We start from the raw sequence: 16,276 nt of genomic DNA on the forward strand, positions 1-16,276 counted from the left end.
TAATGACAAATTTTGAAGAGATTAGGCAGGAACTAGTATCAGTACAGCATGCTGTGGACTACGGAGTACTTCTGCAGGCTGGCAGTCCAGGGCACTAAAAGCCGAGCTGTGTGGATGTTGGACAGCACTGCTGTAGCAAACATACATATTCATAATACCAGTGTATTCCTTTGCTAGGTAAAGACTGAAAGAATCCTTGGCATATTTTATATAAAAAGCAACTAATTAAGAGGAGATTCACCAAAAGAGTAAAGTCACATCCTTTCATGCACAAGTAGGACTGTAGCCTCTGCTTCTGGGGAAGTCACCCAGCTTGCCAGCAGCCAAGCCCTGTCTATCTCTCACTCGCATACTGATAGCCTTTAATTGTGCTGCTCCTCGCCCGGGCTCCCTCCTGGAGCAGCGCGGTGTCCCCGGCCGCGCAGCACCGCGGGTCTGGGCTGGGGGGACAGCAGAGGCACACGGACGCAGACTGAGGGATCGCGTCTGGTTCAACACTGAGGCTTCAGAGTGAAACAAAACAGGAGGAAATAAAACCCAGCAGGAGATGCAAACCGAAGTATTGTTTTCCCAGCGTAGCTTTTAAGGATATTTTCAATAAACATTAGAGGAACATCGTCGCATTATCACAAAATAGTTGGATCGCAGTGAAAGAATGCGGTTCACTGCTAGCATGTGCATTAAACAGAAGGCGCGGAGCTGGCAAATGAATTAATTTGCTTTGTCACCAGTCCTTTCCGGGCTTGGCCAAACAGCTGCTGCAGATCACTGCTGCTCCCCTGTGCACAGCCCTGACCGATGCTTTCCAACCTTTGCCTGCAAGGTCTGAGGACTCAATGCTAAAGAGGTCCGAACAAGATGAGAGTTCATATATCCAGCAAACCATTTTAGCAAATTTTTAGAGAGGAAAAAAATGCGTATGCAAAGGTGTTCTAACTCAAAGACTTGAAATACATTGGCATAATAAATAAACAAAAATAGGAAGAAGCTTAGCACAAATGGTTACTGCGTGAAGAGCTTTGCATTTGCTTTTGGGCAGAGCCGTAAGGAATTTTTGGCAGCCCCGGCGGCGGACCCCACGGGGCTCCCGCGGCCCGTGCTCGCCCCGCCGTGAGAGGGCTCATCCCGGAGGGGAGCTCATCCCGGAGGGGAGCTCCCGGCGCGGGACCCGCTGCCCAGCCCCGCCACACGGCATCACGCGCTCTCGCGGGCGGGCCTCCGCCGCGGGCCAATGGCAGCCCGGCCCCGCGCGGCCCCTCCCGCCGCCAGCCAATGGCACGCGGGCCCTGAGAGCGGGCGGGCCGTGGGCGCGCGGCCGTTGGGTTCCTCCGGCCCCGCCCCGGTGGGCGGTGCACGGCGCGCCCGGCCCGGCCCAGCGCGGCGGCGGTGGCGACGATGCGGAGCCGGGGCGAGCGGAGCCGCGGGTAGACGGAGCTGAGCCACTCTCGTGCATCAGGCCCGGCCGCAGGTACGAGCCGTGGCCCCGCGGGGGTCCGCGAGCTGGTGAAGGTCGCGGCGGGGGGCACCGAGGCGCTCGCGGCGCGCCAGAGGGATTTTCCGCTGGAGGGGTCAGCGGGCGAGCGAGGGGATGCGGCAGGTGCCGGGCTGTGGCCGCTCTGTCCCGGGGGTGCGGGGAGGCGCCGGTTCCGAGATGGCCGCCGCCGCCTCCCCGGGGAGCCCCCCTGGAGCCGCTCCCCTGCCCGCGGGGCTCCCCAGGGCGAGCGGCTCCGTGCGGCAGCGCCGGATCCCCGAGACCCCCCCGCGGGCAGCGCCGGCCGTGCCAGAGCGGGCGGGGGAGCTCACGGTGGATCTAATCACGGCGAGTGCTCCGGCTTTTAAAACCTGCCGGGCTGCCGGGATTCGTTGCGCAGAGCTCGCTCTGGCAAGTAATGGATGTGACTGAGCCATTAAGGGACACCGGGCTGCGCAGCCGGGCTCTGGAGACCTATCAACTTCAATTTATGGGGTATCGGGAACAGGAGGCGTTTTTATGAATTGGCTGGTAATAACTTAATTCACCTGTGAGGCCAGCTCCTGTTAATGCCTACGTTTAATCTGTGTGGAGCAATAAATAGCTATTAATTTGGCGTGTTGCATGTGGAGAAGGTAGATGATATTTGAGCTAAGAGCTGGGAAGAGCAGTAGGTGCCTTTGCATGCTACTTGTGTGCTTTCACTTCTGAATTCCTAGCTTCGTTTTATTTTACCTGTGTTTTCAACAACGTGCCTTTCCGTGCTTCCAGAGCTTCTTAATTGAGTTGATTTCTTAAACAGCCTGCCATATCTTTGCTTTTTATTCCCTCTAAATAAACTGTAGAATAACTTAATGGGCAATAACTTTCAGTGATCATAGAATCGGCATTGTAGGGAGAGACCTTTAAGATCAAGTTCAACCGTGAACCCATCAGCACTATCACTGTAACCCCTAAAGCACTAAACCATATCACCCAGCACCAGAATTCTTCCTTGAGGAAGACTGAACAGTCTGGACAGTGGTGATCAACATCATTAGACCTCGTAGCTATCTTTGGTAGCTGAATTCAGAATTTGTTTTTTACACTTAGGTTTTTTGGATGAGGTCTGGAGATCTTATTTTAAGTTTACTTAGATCAGGAGCCTTTTAATGAGGCATGTTGTTTTGTAGGTGTTAATTTTAAAATATAGTAATTAGAATTTTGGTATGAAGTATTATCATCCATCAGGTCTCTTTTATGCAGGGATGTTATATCTTGGCTATTTTTATAGAAATACCTTACTTAATTTACTAGTAGGTTATTCACTTACTGAAAGTATTCTTAGTCCTTGATTGATGTGGATGATCAAATCTATAATCTCACTTAGAATTAACATAAGGATTTTGCTAGATGTCCCTGTTTGGATTAAGAGTTTTTACATTCAGGGTGTGTGACTTCATGTAGCTTCTAAAAGCTGTCTTAAAGCAACAGTTAATTTAGGGTTTGTGATTTAATCATGCAGAGCTAGAAAATGAGTGAATGAGAGTCATCAGTTTCAACTGTGCCAGTTTATTCATCTGCATGAAAAGGAGTAAAGCAGTAACCTAAGTGCTGAGGACTTGATTTAAACTATTTCAGACATTGACTAGATTTGGACTTTATTGTGAATATGTTTATATTTACATGTGTAGACTTAAAAGGAGATGGGAAATCCCAGAGCTGCAGATTGCTGTCAGCTGGCACAGTACATCAAGGAATGGTAGCTGTATGTTTACTCTGTTCTTGTTCTCCATGCACTCACTAGCAGTACTTATTAGAAACAGGACGCTGTGTCAGATGGACCTTGAACCTGAGTTAGTATTGCGTTTTTGTGTTTGTAGTAAAATGTTTTCTGTGTAGAAGCATGTCATTAGGAAGCTAAATTTTAAATTAGGCACATGTCAGAGCTGTAAGTTTAAAAAGTACAGTGTAAAAGTCAATACCGGGTACAGAAAAAGCAAGCTAAGGAGTGTACTATTACTTTGTAAATTTATTTGCATTTTTGTTAACATCCCAACATCAGATAGGAAATGATCACAAGTATGTTTTCTAAGTGGCAACTTCCAGTCCTTTCCTGAGTGCTTTGCAGGATACTGTGCTTCTCACGAAGATGATGATCTGCTGCAACTCCCATCTTCTGATGTTGCAATGTTGCCTTTCACTGAAACTCCAGCCTTAGTTCTGCTTTCATGCACTGAATCTTCCCATTCTGTGTGCCAAGCACCTGGGCCACCCGTGAGCCTGTCATTTAATTCTAGCATGAGGAAGGGAGTAGAATGGATCTATAAAAACTCATTCAGCAGTGTCTTCCCTCCAAGCTAGTTCTTCTTTTTAAGTTTTAAAGTGGAACTTGCTATGATAATGAATAGACAAGCAGGAAAAAAATCCAGTCTTGCTACTAGCAAAGTGTCTGTTAGTTGCCTTGTAGAGTACGTTTTGGAAAGTTGTTGCAGTGAGTTAAGCAAGTTTGACCATCTAGAACTACATGAATTATGTGTAGGAGTGATGAAAGCTTCCCGCATAGCTGTGCTAATGCAGTTTAATCCCAGGCTATGGTGTGTGTATTCTTCCTGACCTCATCTCCTGCTTGCTGCTGGTTTTTGTTTGTAAAAGAAAAGATGGAGTATATTAAATTGGGTCCTCCTAATTTTAGTCTTAGAAGTACATTAATAAAGCTGAATTTATTTATACCTGCTTTCAGTAGATTGTGGACATTTCTATCACAAGTGATATCATGTACTTATCTAATATAGTACCTTGCCCTGTATTACAGAAATAGACAGAGTGCTAACATTACTTAATACACTTCAAATAACTTACACTGCAGTATCCTTAAAAGCCCTTGACAGCCCAGACCACTAGCTCTGTCCCGTGTCACATTGGCCATATGGCAGTTCTGAGAATGGCTCTGATGCCATGTTTTTGTATTTTAGTGAATTGTTTTTGAGCATTACCATGAAAAGTGTTCAGTTAAGTTCTTTGACAAATGAGTTTTCAAAGACAGAAATAGATGATAGATACATTGACATGCTCTTCATTTTAGCTGACACTCTTGTATTTAGGGGAAACCCATCAGAAATAAAAAATAAGGCATGTCTGAATATGCACAAAATTTTGATGTTCTTGGATATCTGCTTTCATTATGCTTAACTACCAAAGAACACAACTTGAATTTTCCCCCTACCTTGGTAGGCTAACAGATTCCCTGTGTTCTCAAGCCAGCATCATTAAGCAGACTAGTCTTTGGGACTACAGGTTTTGTTCTGAAAATGTTTTATCAATCTACATTATGAATCATGGCTGGAATTAATCTTATCTCACAGTTGTAATCTTTAAAGAAGAGATGAGCTGCTAATATAAAAGGGGTTTCAGTCTATTTAATCTCTTGGAATCACATCTTGCTACAGTGGCCAATGTCTTTATTGGGTTTTTTTGTCAGTGATGTAATAAGCTTGCAGCAAAAAGCTCATGGAATGAACTCATGGTTTCTATCCTCAGTGACATCAGTATTTAAAGATAATAGTTGAATCAGTCCATAAAGTATAACTAAAAACCATATTAAAGAGGAGTTATATGTAATATAAATGGGCGAGATGAACTGTACTGTAGTTTGCAGTGTGCGGAGGAGATGGTGACACATGAACATGGAAGAGCCGGTCTGCCTTGATCCTGTTTTGACTGTCATGCACACACCAGGACTGCCCCTACATGTATTCCATGGTCTGCTGCTCCAATTCTGCAGTTTATTGCCAAGGGGAGACCTGGGGTGTTCCCAGTGTGTTGGAGCATAGGCAGTGCATAATGGACATTTGCTCGATGTTGGTGTGCGCAGCCAGTTATGGTCTAAAGCTTACTGGTAGCTTTCAAAGCAGAGTAATTAGCTATGGTGAAGCAAAGAAATAAGCATCTTTACTACAGGCAAGCAGTCACAAGTACTTAAGGGCTTCTTAAAGTGGACACATTCAGTGCAGTGGTAGAAGGTTTACACCTAAAATTTTGTATCAGAATTTGCATATTGTTCATGTCTAAATGAGATTATATGTCTGAAGTCTTACAGATGTTATATGTTAGATAAAGCTTACCTGTACCCATTTTGAAATAATTATTTTGCTTAATTATAATTTTAAAACCAATTTATCTAGGACAAGTGTGGCGGCAGAATAAATACGCAATTTAAAATCCTCTCTCCCTCCAGCTAAAATAAGTCTTTTGACTTCTCTTGTTTCTGCAGAGTTTCATAAAGAATCAGATATTTGGAAGTTAACTAATTTAATTTTATTCTAACAATTAGAAGGAAAAAAATGCAAATATGTAATATGTCTAGTACTGACTAGAATGTCACATTACTATTGCCTTTTCCCTTTTCTTTCAGATTCCATAGACACTCAGCTTGGCAATCTGAAAAATGAATGATCTTATGCTGCTCTTGAAGTGAAAACAGTTATCCAGGTAGGACTCCCTTATGATGACTCTTGCTCATTGTTTTCTGATACTGAATTAGGCTGTTGCTTGTTTTCTGCTGTCCCAAGCAATAAATAGATGTGTGTTAAAGACCAAGAATAATTTCATATCATGTTTATTATTAATAAATAAAGTTGTGGAAGTGTTATACCATTCTGTGGTATAAGTATTGTGTGTTGTCTAATTGTGTACTACTTTATTGTCTTGTAAAGACAGCCTCTTTTTTGAGTCAAGAATGACTCAAATTTCTTATGGTATTTCATCACATATGATAGGAGAAGTTTTGAAAAAATAGGGAAGTATTGCAAATACAGCCAAGAGTTAGTAAGGACTGACTTCGAAACATGTTGCATCATAAATTATGTAGCAAGTTTAGGCATAGAGTAAAACTGCATCAGAGCTACTAATTGTGTCTCAGAATTTGAGAGCACACACATCCATGTATAAAAAGAGCATAGAAAACTTTTATTGCTTTCATAATATATTGTTAAGTGGATTGAGCTTGGTTTAGCCAGTGAAACTGTTCTGAGAGGAACAAAGTAGTTTCAGATACGAAGTGCAGAGCTGCTGTTTCACAGACAATATGCCATGAATGCTATCTAAAGAAACAGACTTGACATTGCTAATTATACATGAGGGTGAAGTATATTTATTTCACACATCGATGTGACTGAATCAGAAGCTTCATCTGGCATACAGGGAGGGGTTTTTGTGGTTTTGAACACTACCTTACAAGTTCAGCTGATGAAAAGCTTTGCTTATTTATCACGGTCCAGGAGAGTTGGAAAACAAGAACTAAATCTGGTTTAATTCTGAATCTAAAGAAACAGTCCTGAATTTCTTCAGAGATTTGACAGATACACTAATGAAGATTTTCAGTGGCTGAAGAGATACTGTGATAGACGTTTTCAGTGAATAGCCGTTCATGAGCAGTTAATTATCTCATTGTAATCTGGGTCATTTGGGAAGCTGTGAACACAGTGAATTTCTGTGTTAGGATTGCGTTGTAACTGAAATGTGCATGTGGAAGAGGGAATGTCAGGGCTGCATCATCTTGAAACTAGCAAGGCTGGACAAGTGACCAAAACCAACCTCTCGCTGAGCAGCTTGCTGTCTAGTTAAGGTGAATGAAGGCTAAAGCTTAACAAACGTGGGAAATCGCTACTCTAAATCATATCTGAAAATCCTTGCTCCTCCCTTAGTGCTTTCCCTCCTACCAGCCCAAGGCAGTTAGTGCTGCTCCCACCAAGACAAACAGCAACCCTTTGTTAGCTGTCTTGCCCGGGGCACACTCTATCCTCACACTGCTGCGGCTCTCTTGCCATCTGGGAATCCCAGAGACCCTGAAAGGAGCCTTTTGCTGCCTAGTCTCCAAGGTTAACTGATTCAGCAAATCTGTGTTACCTCCATTACACATCGAGTTAACCTGTAACTTCAGTCCCAGCATTTAATTTCTGTGAGGATGAGAACATCCCGTACCACAGCTTGTAGGCTTCTCACTCAAAGACTGGTTACTTCTCTAAGGATCCAAATCTGTGACTTTAAAACATCAAAATTATACGTGCTAGAAACTTCGTCTTGGTACTGAAATGACACTACAAATACTACAGCCCAACAAATTTGAAAGGGCTTGAGCTGCAGTGCGTGACTCTCTGCTTCGAAAGCTTGTCGAGTGTTTGAAACGTGATACAGACAGTGACTTGGACCACCTTCCAGCTGCCTCCACCAGTCTGAGCAAGCTGAGCAAGGGTATCAAAATGGCAAGCAAACCTCAGAGGATAAAACTGTGAATGGCATGCTTTGAGCCAAGTGCTCAAGGGTGCCTTTGGTCCCTCATCTGACTGCTGTGAAAGTCATGTGTCTGTGCCGTGGGACCTGGCTAGACACCCTGGGTGCTTCCCAGGGAAGACTGGCTGCCTTCAAGAAATCTTGATGGTTAAAATGGAGAGCAAAAATCATGTGCAGTAGCTGAGCACTGAGGCAAGACAGAGATCAGTTGTCCAGCAAACACATTTTTGTATTGAGTGTAGAAAAGACAGATGTTTTCCTTTGTTTAGAACCGTGGCTGCAACTTGCAAATGTAGATGGTTGAATGCTGTTGTAGCTCCATCAGTTTAGAGACGCTGAAAGGTGCTGCTTCTAAGGGATGGTGGGCATGCTGTCAGCCAGACTGAGGAAGAAGCTGTCCCTGCAAATAGCAGCTTTCTGGACTGCAGCAGGAGAGGAGAATGTCTTCCCGAGCAGTTAGATGTGCAAAGTTGTGCTGTGATTGCCACAAAAGGAAGGATTCACAAGGCAGTTACTGGAAGAGGGAAGTTAAAGGGGACAAGTGACTTACTGGGAGTCAAATGACCAGATTGGCCACTGGAGAAAAGCTGAAAACTTCATTGTGCCAGTTGTGGAGGCTTTTGCATCCCAGAAGCTATGGAAACTTTTCTAACACTATGTACTGTATTAAACATTATCTTAACTCTTGATTTCTTGACATATGCATTTATTATTTATTAATGAAGGTAATGAAAATTCCTTCTCATTAGGGCCTTTTATTTAACTTGGTCACATTGATGAATTAAGGCTATTAAATACCTTCCTTTACAAAGGAAAAAAAGCTTGGGATGGGAACAGAAGGGTGTTAGAAACCAATACAGAAATTTGTCTGAAAAGAAGACTCTTCAGGTGACATGGCTGTTGAAGAAGATGTTAAATATTTTAGATACAGAAAGATACTCTAACAGAGCTGTAAAACATACTTTTTTTGTAGATACCTGATTTAAAGAGTCATGTGCAGGCATTAATATGACAAATATTTGGATTCTGAGAAAAAACAAGCCCACACATTTCACACAGCACGGGAGTCTTAGGTAATAGCTATTAGGAAAGTTTTGCAAACTGAGTAACTTTTCACACAGTAGAAGCTGGCTGATCTGCTAATTATATTTAATAAGTCATAGAACACCAAGGGAATGTAAGAAATTTTGCCAAATGCTCTTTTTCTTTTAATATTTAGAGAAGAGCTGTCTAGGGCGTGTGTGTGACCCAAATCAGTTCTGGTTGGTTTTTATCACCTTAACTGACTGTAAAAAAGTACAGAGAACCAAAATCAACATATGTCATATGAAGATGGGTCGTCTCAATCCAGTAACTCTGTCCCCAGTAGTTCACTTCTGGGCCAGCAAACCATGGGTGGTGTTAGCTTTTTTTAGGGTCTGGAACTAAAGCATCCCGTAGGAAGGTAGGTTTAGGTAAATAGTCTATTTAACTGCTCTGTGAATGGAGGCAGAAAGCAATTGTAACACAATGTTTAATTCTGTAGCTTTTTTGTGTAGGTGGACATGTGATGGCTGTTGAGTAAATGTCATTTCATTAATGTTGAATTTGTATTTTACTCCTCAGACTTTCAACTTTACCACACTATTTAATGAATTACACATAGCTGTCTTGACTTCCTCTGGGTAATAGCAATTACACTTGAAAGAAAACAAGAGGTATTCTGGTTTCTTTATCCACAGACTGAGCTCACCATTTTAAGTGCTGGTAGCTTACATCAGAGAGTTAAATGTCCTACCTTATTAAATCCCTTACTCTGGCTTCTCTAAAGCTTTCATTTAGCTTTGATACAGCATTAATATTTAAAATGTATGTATCAGTTCAAAAGACACATGCATTACTTATCAAAACGCTGCAGCTTATTAAAACAAACCTGCTGTCACCACAGGTGAAAGTCTAGAGTGACGTGTAGTGTCATTGTGAAAATGTACATTTTCACAAGCTGTTCAGTTGGGATGGTGGGTACTTCAGGAACAAATAACAAAAGTTGTAGATGCCTCATCCCTGGCAGTGTTCAAGATTGGGTCAGATGAGGTCTTAAATAACCTCATCTAGTGGGGGGGGGTATTCCTGCTCACAGCAGTGGAGTTGGAACTAGGTGATCTCTTTGGTTCCTTCCAACCCAAACCATTCTGTGATTCTATGAAAAAAATCACCTCGGTAATAAGAAAGGAGTATCTCCAGATTGCTCACAAGAAAACATGCATGCACATTTATGTGGTCTAACACTAACAGACCATAGTAACAGGGAAGTATTAAGTAATTGGACCTTCTGTTCACTGTGTTTGTATGAACAGTTTCTACTGTGTCAGAGCAGCTACATTTTGTGATTTCTTACTTTGGCCCACATTGTAAAGATATAAGTAATAAATGTAGTTACACTCAATTGTCTAATCATCTTGTGTGTGATATTTATGGTTAGATATTTGTTTAGCTGCTAATTTGCAGCTCATAAGGTCACTCAGCAGTGGGATAAAAATAAGAGTGTGTCTTTCTTCCAGTGCCTGCACAGGCGTGGTTGGAGTTGCTGCTGTCTGCAGGATTCCAGCATGCTTCTCGCTCCCTGGATACAAGGACAGTGTCCTCACTACAGAGGCCAGACTTCTTCATCCCTGTCCTAGTACTGGGGTGCTTCTCACTCACTGGCAGGTCAAATTCAAATGCTGATTTCCCTTATTTTTAGGTGTGCATTTGAGAGGTCTGTGAGCAAAGGGCTAAACCTTCTCTTTGTGCCTTCCAGTTAGTGTGGGCCTTACAACCCATGTGCTGGTCATCACACACATATGAAAAGCATATTGCCACCTTCTTCCTCCCTCAACAGGGCTAGGTTTTGATTCTGCTTTAACAACTGTTAATGTCCCTCTACTGTTCCTTATATCATCTCCTGAATAGTGGAAATTAAGAGAATATATCTCTACATCTGTATATATTTTCCTGCCTTTAGAAAGAAATAGATCTCTGTAGTTCTTGGAACGCTTTTTAGAGGCATTAAATAATTTATCGTTCTGAATTAGTAAGTAATAATATGAACCCTTCTTCTTGAAAACTCATTCTTGAGTAGTATGCCAAGATGTTATCTCCCCACTTGAATGCTTGACTAGAGATATAAGATTTGATATGGGTGTGTGTGACAGCCTGCCCTCCCAATGGAGAAGTAAGAACATGCCACAGCCTGACTGAAAGCCTAATGTCTAATTACCTTGTGCTAAATCTTGTGATGTTTTTTACTGTGTTATAATAGGAAAGGTAATCCCAAATCCAGTGTTTACATGTTGCAGGTCGACTCACAAATCTAGAAACTAGAAGTTACAAACACATGGGAAATGACATATTTTCTCTTCTTTGTAGTTAGATAATCTTTTTTTTAGGGAGGGGGGCTGGATGTTTCTATGCATAAACTCTTCCTCATATGCACGTCTACTGTACAAAAAATTCTTTCATGATGTATGTGTTTAAGACATCCTCACTGCAATAAGACTGAATGCGTGTGGGTATATGTGTGCATCTGCAGCTGTTACCAAGGGACCTTGAGTTTCAGATGATTGTTGCATCAAACCTCTCTCCCTAATGAGTCTTCCCCACCTTCCTTGTCAGTGAAACCTTTCTCAGGCCAGACAAAGAAGCAGAGAGTGATGAGGTGCAGAAAGGAAAATGTCAGATGCTTGCCATTCTTTTAGCAGAATCAGCACATTTCAGGAGAATTTTTTTCTGAACTTATGCTGGAAGGGAACAGAGAAGTAGTCCTGTAAATAGTAAAGCTAAAGGAATAGCTCAGCTAATCCACTGGATCATACAGGAATCTTGTAACAAAGAATGGATGGTAAGAACTTTAAATAAAAGCCTATTTCTAAAGGGTCAAGGGATGTGCTGTTTGGATCACCAGGTATGGAACTGGCTTCAGCCCTGACATGAATTGATGTAGTGGTACCACAGCCTAGGTCAGTGGTTCCCAATCAGTAAGTTGCATTGTCATGGGGCACAGTGTTTGTTCTGTTTCCTTTTCTTTGTTAGACAGTGCTGAAGAGAGAACAAACAGTAATGTCAGGCTGGCTTGTACTTCTCCTTGTAGTAGTTCCTTAAGTGATGCTGAGATGTTTCCTCCATGTAGCTAAACTGGGCTGTGTTCTGGCAGTCAATGTGAGGCAGATTTCTTTCTCTGTTGCTGATGTCTTATCAGAGAGTTCTTGATCTGACCTATTTTCATGGGAGTCTTTGGCTTATGACTTGGCATGGGATTTAACCAGCTCCCAGAATTATCTATCTAGTTTTATAAACTTGGAATTAAATATAAATTAAGAAAGAAGAACCTTGCCAATAAAAACTGCAAGTTTTTGTGACGATCAGGCTGAGGCCTAGCTTAAACAACTATTCCTGAGATCCCATAGTCATATTCCAAGACAGTATTTCAGAAAGTATTGTTTCAAAATAATATACTAAAAATGGCTGTGCTACTTGGGACACAGCATTCCTTTACTGTCATTGCAGTGACATAGCAAAATAATTCAGGCTGCTGTAAACTGACCAGGGGTGAGTGTAGGAGAGTAATCATAATATCTGAGAGGGAATTTTTAAATTGTTTGTGGGTGCAGTTTGGAAGAAGCAGAAGACACAAAGCAAGAGTATTTTGAAATGAGTGCAGTTCTTGGCATCTGCATATTTTCTGAATGCACTAAGTTAGTTTTTTATAGACAGCTTTTCCTTTTCTGTGCTTAGAGTGTTTCTGAAGAGTAGTGTTTCCTCTTTTAATGCTTATCTTAAGGGAAAGACCTTTTGTGATACAAAATATTCTCAGTAACTTTATTGCATTTTACCTTAAGCTTCTGCAAAAATGAATTATACTTCAAATAATTTGTGTATTTACAATTTTGTTATATTTAGAGAAATGAAAACCAGTTCAAGTAGATTTCATCCTCCAGTTTATTTACTTTTGTATCAGACTGCTGAATGTCAAAATTTGTCAGAGGCCATATATATGATATTGTTATAGTTTTTTATTTTGCTATCTAACACTATGGTAAAATAATCAAAACTATCTACAAACAGTTAACTGAATTTATCTTAGCAGTATCCAATATATCCCTTTCTGTATGTGATGGAGAGAAATGCAGGTAAAGTTGAGATGAGTATTCCCACTTTGTGTACAAGGGAGATCAGGTGGTGGATTATGAGGAGGCTGTATAGGGGCCAAGAAGCAGAAATATCTTTGGTGCTTCCAGATGAAAAATGATCAAAGACTTGATGTGGAGTTGCAATGAAGGTGTTAAAGTGGTCATTTGAGCTTGGCATCTGCTGCTAAGGTTCAGTTTGCTGAGGTTAGTAGGGTAGGTCAAGTAAAATATGTCTGTTTATTCTCAGCAGGGCTAATGGGAAGTCTTTTGTGGTATCTTGCAGCACACCTTTTTTCAAACCTGAATTATGCAGTCATATGTCTAGAATATACTGTGAATCAGATCTGTAGGCTCTCATAATGAATAAAAGAGTGTATGCTGTTTGGATGACAGGGTTAAAAAGCACTGGTATTTTGTTATAAGCAGATGAACTAAAATAGTAGGAAAATGCTGTGGTGTGATATAAACAAACTGAAAATGGATTGTAATGCTGTCTTGCAGCTACCATGCTCTGTGCTTCGCTAAGAGACTAAAGCTAAGTAAAATACAGATTGAGATAAATTTACAGAAACTGTAGGGCTCAGACACAAGTTTTATTATTGTTCTGAAAAACTTTCCATGGGTTTAACCACAGCAGTTTTGTAAGGAATAGGGATGTATCTCTGGATGTAAAGCAAGTTGAAAGGCTGGTATGCCTGAAAGACTGTCTGCTCTTTCAAGTTATAAAGGTTAGTCTAATAGAATGTGTTATTTCTGTGACTGTTCATGTCTAACTAATTGTCTTACACTTCCACGATTGCTGTAGTTTTTCTGTTTAAGGAGGGCAAAAGTGGTGATTTGAACCTTTCAACAGCAAAGCTGTTTCTGGCTCCTCCTGCCTGAGATGAAGATAGTAAGGGTTGTAGCAAATCAAGGGCCTGTTGAGCATACTAGATGTCATATTGTTTGGGGTAAGATGATCTGCTGTGTGTGTGCAGAATGCTCGGGGTGCAGATCATAGGAGTGCCTGGTTGCATGGAGACAAATAACCTGAGCTCTTTCAGATTTGTGAGTACTGCATGAGAGGTGTGCTTTCTGCAGAGGCAGCATGAAATGATGAGAAATGAGGTTATGGGTCTAAGACATTTTTGAAAATATACTCTGTGAAGTTTATTCTTGGCAAAGATTGTCCTGCTGTGATATTAATATCTGGTTTTGCTTTCTGTGGTGTAATTATTCTAGGGTATGGCCTGGCAGATGGTTATATCTTAGAGTTGTATCAGAATGATGTTATTTGCTTGACAGGTATTGTTCTCTTAGGAACATAGGACAGGAAAGGACCTGCCAATTCATCAAGTTTATTTTCATGCTCTTCTAGGCTTTATGTCATACAGACATAGCCATATGGAGTGCTGTCTTAACAGCAGCTGAGCTCTTTCCCCCTCACTGTTTTAATTAGAAGCCTCTTCCAGTGCTAAATTCCTCAACATGATGAAGCTGCTTAGAGTGTTCAACCTAAATTTATTCATCATCAGTTGGTAACAATCTTGTGCCAAGATTGTCCTTTTATTTTAAATAGTTTTTTCTTACTATTTTATAATTATTTCAGTGGTTTTTATACACAGTCCTTGCTTTTCTGCTCAGCTTTATTTTTGTTAGGCTAAGACCAAGTCCTTGCAGCCTCCCTCAGTTCAGTTGAAAGTAGAGCAAAATGTAGGAATGGGTAGTTGGAGACATTTCAGCTTTCAGGTAGCAGGTTTTTCCAGTTCTCTGAGAAGGGCGTGTCTTATTATTTGTACTCTTGTTGATAAGTGAATAGTAGCTTCCTTGTTATTGCAGTGCACCAACAGAAACACAGATAGAAAATTTTGTATTTTAAACTCTCTAAAATTGTATTTCAGTAGCAAGATTGTTTAAACAGTGGGACTCGTGGTATATCCTCTGATTTAGGAATAGAGACAATCCTATCAAAGTGGTGTTGAAAGGCAGGCAGATGTTTGATTGCTTAAAGTGCATGAGTTCCATTTTGTGTTTTTTGTGTTTTTTGTGTTTTTCTTTAGGCCATTAAATGTTCAGATTAGTATTCTGTGGTTGATCTCTGCAAAAATTCTTTGTGCATTTTTAATGACTTACTGCTAAAATATGTGATCAAAGATAAATCAGACCTGTTACACAGAAATAAAAAACTGGAATTATATTTAAATATTTTTCTGACTAATATTTTAGACAGTTGCTACTTGTAAGGCTCTCAGTAAATCAGTGTTCTCTCCAGACATTTATATTCGAAAGATATTAAGGGAAGGTGTAAAAGGCAGATACACTTTTCAGAATTTTGCAACAAACTTTTAAGAAAAACAGTTTTAAGAAGGCTTCAGTAGGAAGACCAGACCTAATTTCTTCCCATTTAAAATCCTAAAGGCTGTTGTCTTGGAAAAAATAAAGCAAATACTGTTTAAAATGCAGTGGAAGGTTTTATGTCCCAGGTTTTGACAGAGGACATAAGCTTTGTAATGTTCAACACTGCAGCTCATGACATTCAGGCTCCTGGCTAAGAAAGTAGCTAAGAGGCAGGTGTCTGTGGAGGCATCATATGATGATGATGTTCTGATTTCCTGATTAGAATTTGAAATCTGTAATGTGGAACACTGGTACAGTGAAGCTGGTTGGTAGGAAACCAGGGTATACCTTAGACATTCATATGACCCTTACATTTATCAGAAAATAAATCCCATACCCCTTTCTGCAGTTTTCTCTTAGGAAGATGCTTTTGGTACCTATCTTATATTTAGTGGACTAGCAGTTAATTAGCTGATGAGTCCAAGAAACAGGAGGCCTTGTTCCTGGGTCCTTCTCAACCTGGGGGTTTCAAATCCACATTTTTCTTTTCCCAGAGTGCCGTAAGGTGGTGGTTCATGCCTGGGTAGGGGATCTAATCACCAGACTGCAGATTGACACTTCTTGCCCACTGTCTGGAATCCATCAAGGTGCAATTCTGACTGCGTTGTGAAATCATGGAATTGTTAAGCTTAGAAAAGACCTCTGTGATCATCGAGTGCAATCATTAACCCAGCACCACTGTGCTCACCTCAAAACAGGTCCCCAAGTGCCATGGTCACCTTCCTCTCAGGAGGACATGGCAGTCCTGTGCAAAGTATCTTGCAGGCTGACATGTCAGGTGTGTTCTTGTGAAACACAGATTCAATTCTTCTTGCTTTTCCAGGAAAGCAAATTCTGCAGCTGGAGAGCAGGAGAATTAATATCTAATCAATCTGGTTTTATTCTAATTTAATATTTTGAGCAGTTGTTTGAGTACTGTTTTCTACTTAATGTTTGACCAGAAAACTTTTTAACAACTTGATTCCATTTTCAACTGTAATAAGGAAATGGAATAGTAATGGCCATCATAGAT

General features: G+C 41.1%; 1 protein-coding gene across 4 annotated transcripts in view; it reads left to right on the forward strand.

The window, feature by feature from the left end:
* Positions 1-1,344: 1,344 nt before the first annotated feature.
* Positions 1,345-16,276, forward strand: part of MPP7 (MAGUK p55 scaffold protein 7) — a 145,609-nt gene continuing 130,677 nt past the window's right edge. For all 4 annotated transcript variants that reach the window (XM_050970515.1, XM_050970514.1, XM_050970517.1 and 1 more), the window contains exons 1-2: positions 1,345-1,468; positions 5,865-5,941. The gene's annotated coding sequence lies outside the window, so the exon portion shown is untranslated. The remainder of the gene's footprint in view (positions 1,469-5,864; positions 5,942-16,276) is intronic.

The sequence above is a fragment of the Serinus canaria genome, chromosome 2 (genome assembly GCF_022539315.1).
Source record: "Serinus canaria isolate serCan28SL12 chromosome 2, serCan2020, whole genome shotgun sequence".
Taxonomy (NCBI): domain Eukaryota; kingdom Metazoa; phylum Chordata; class Aves; order Passeriformes; family Fringillidae; genus Serinus; species Serinus canaria.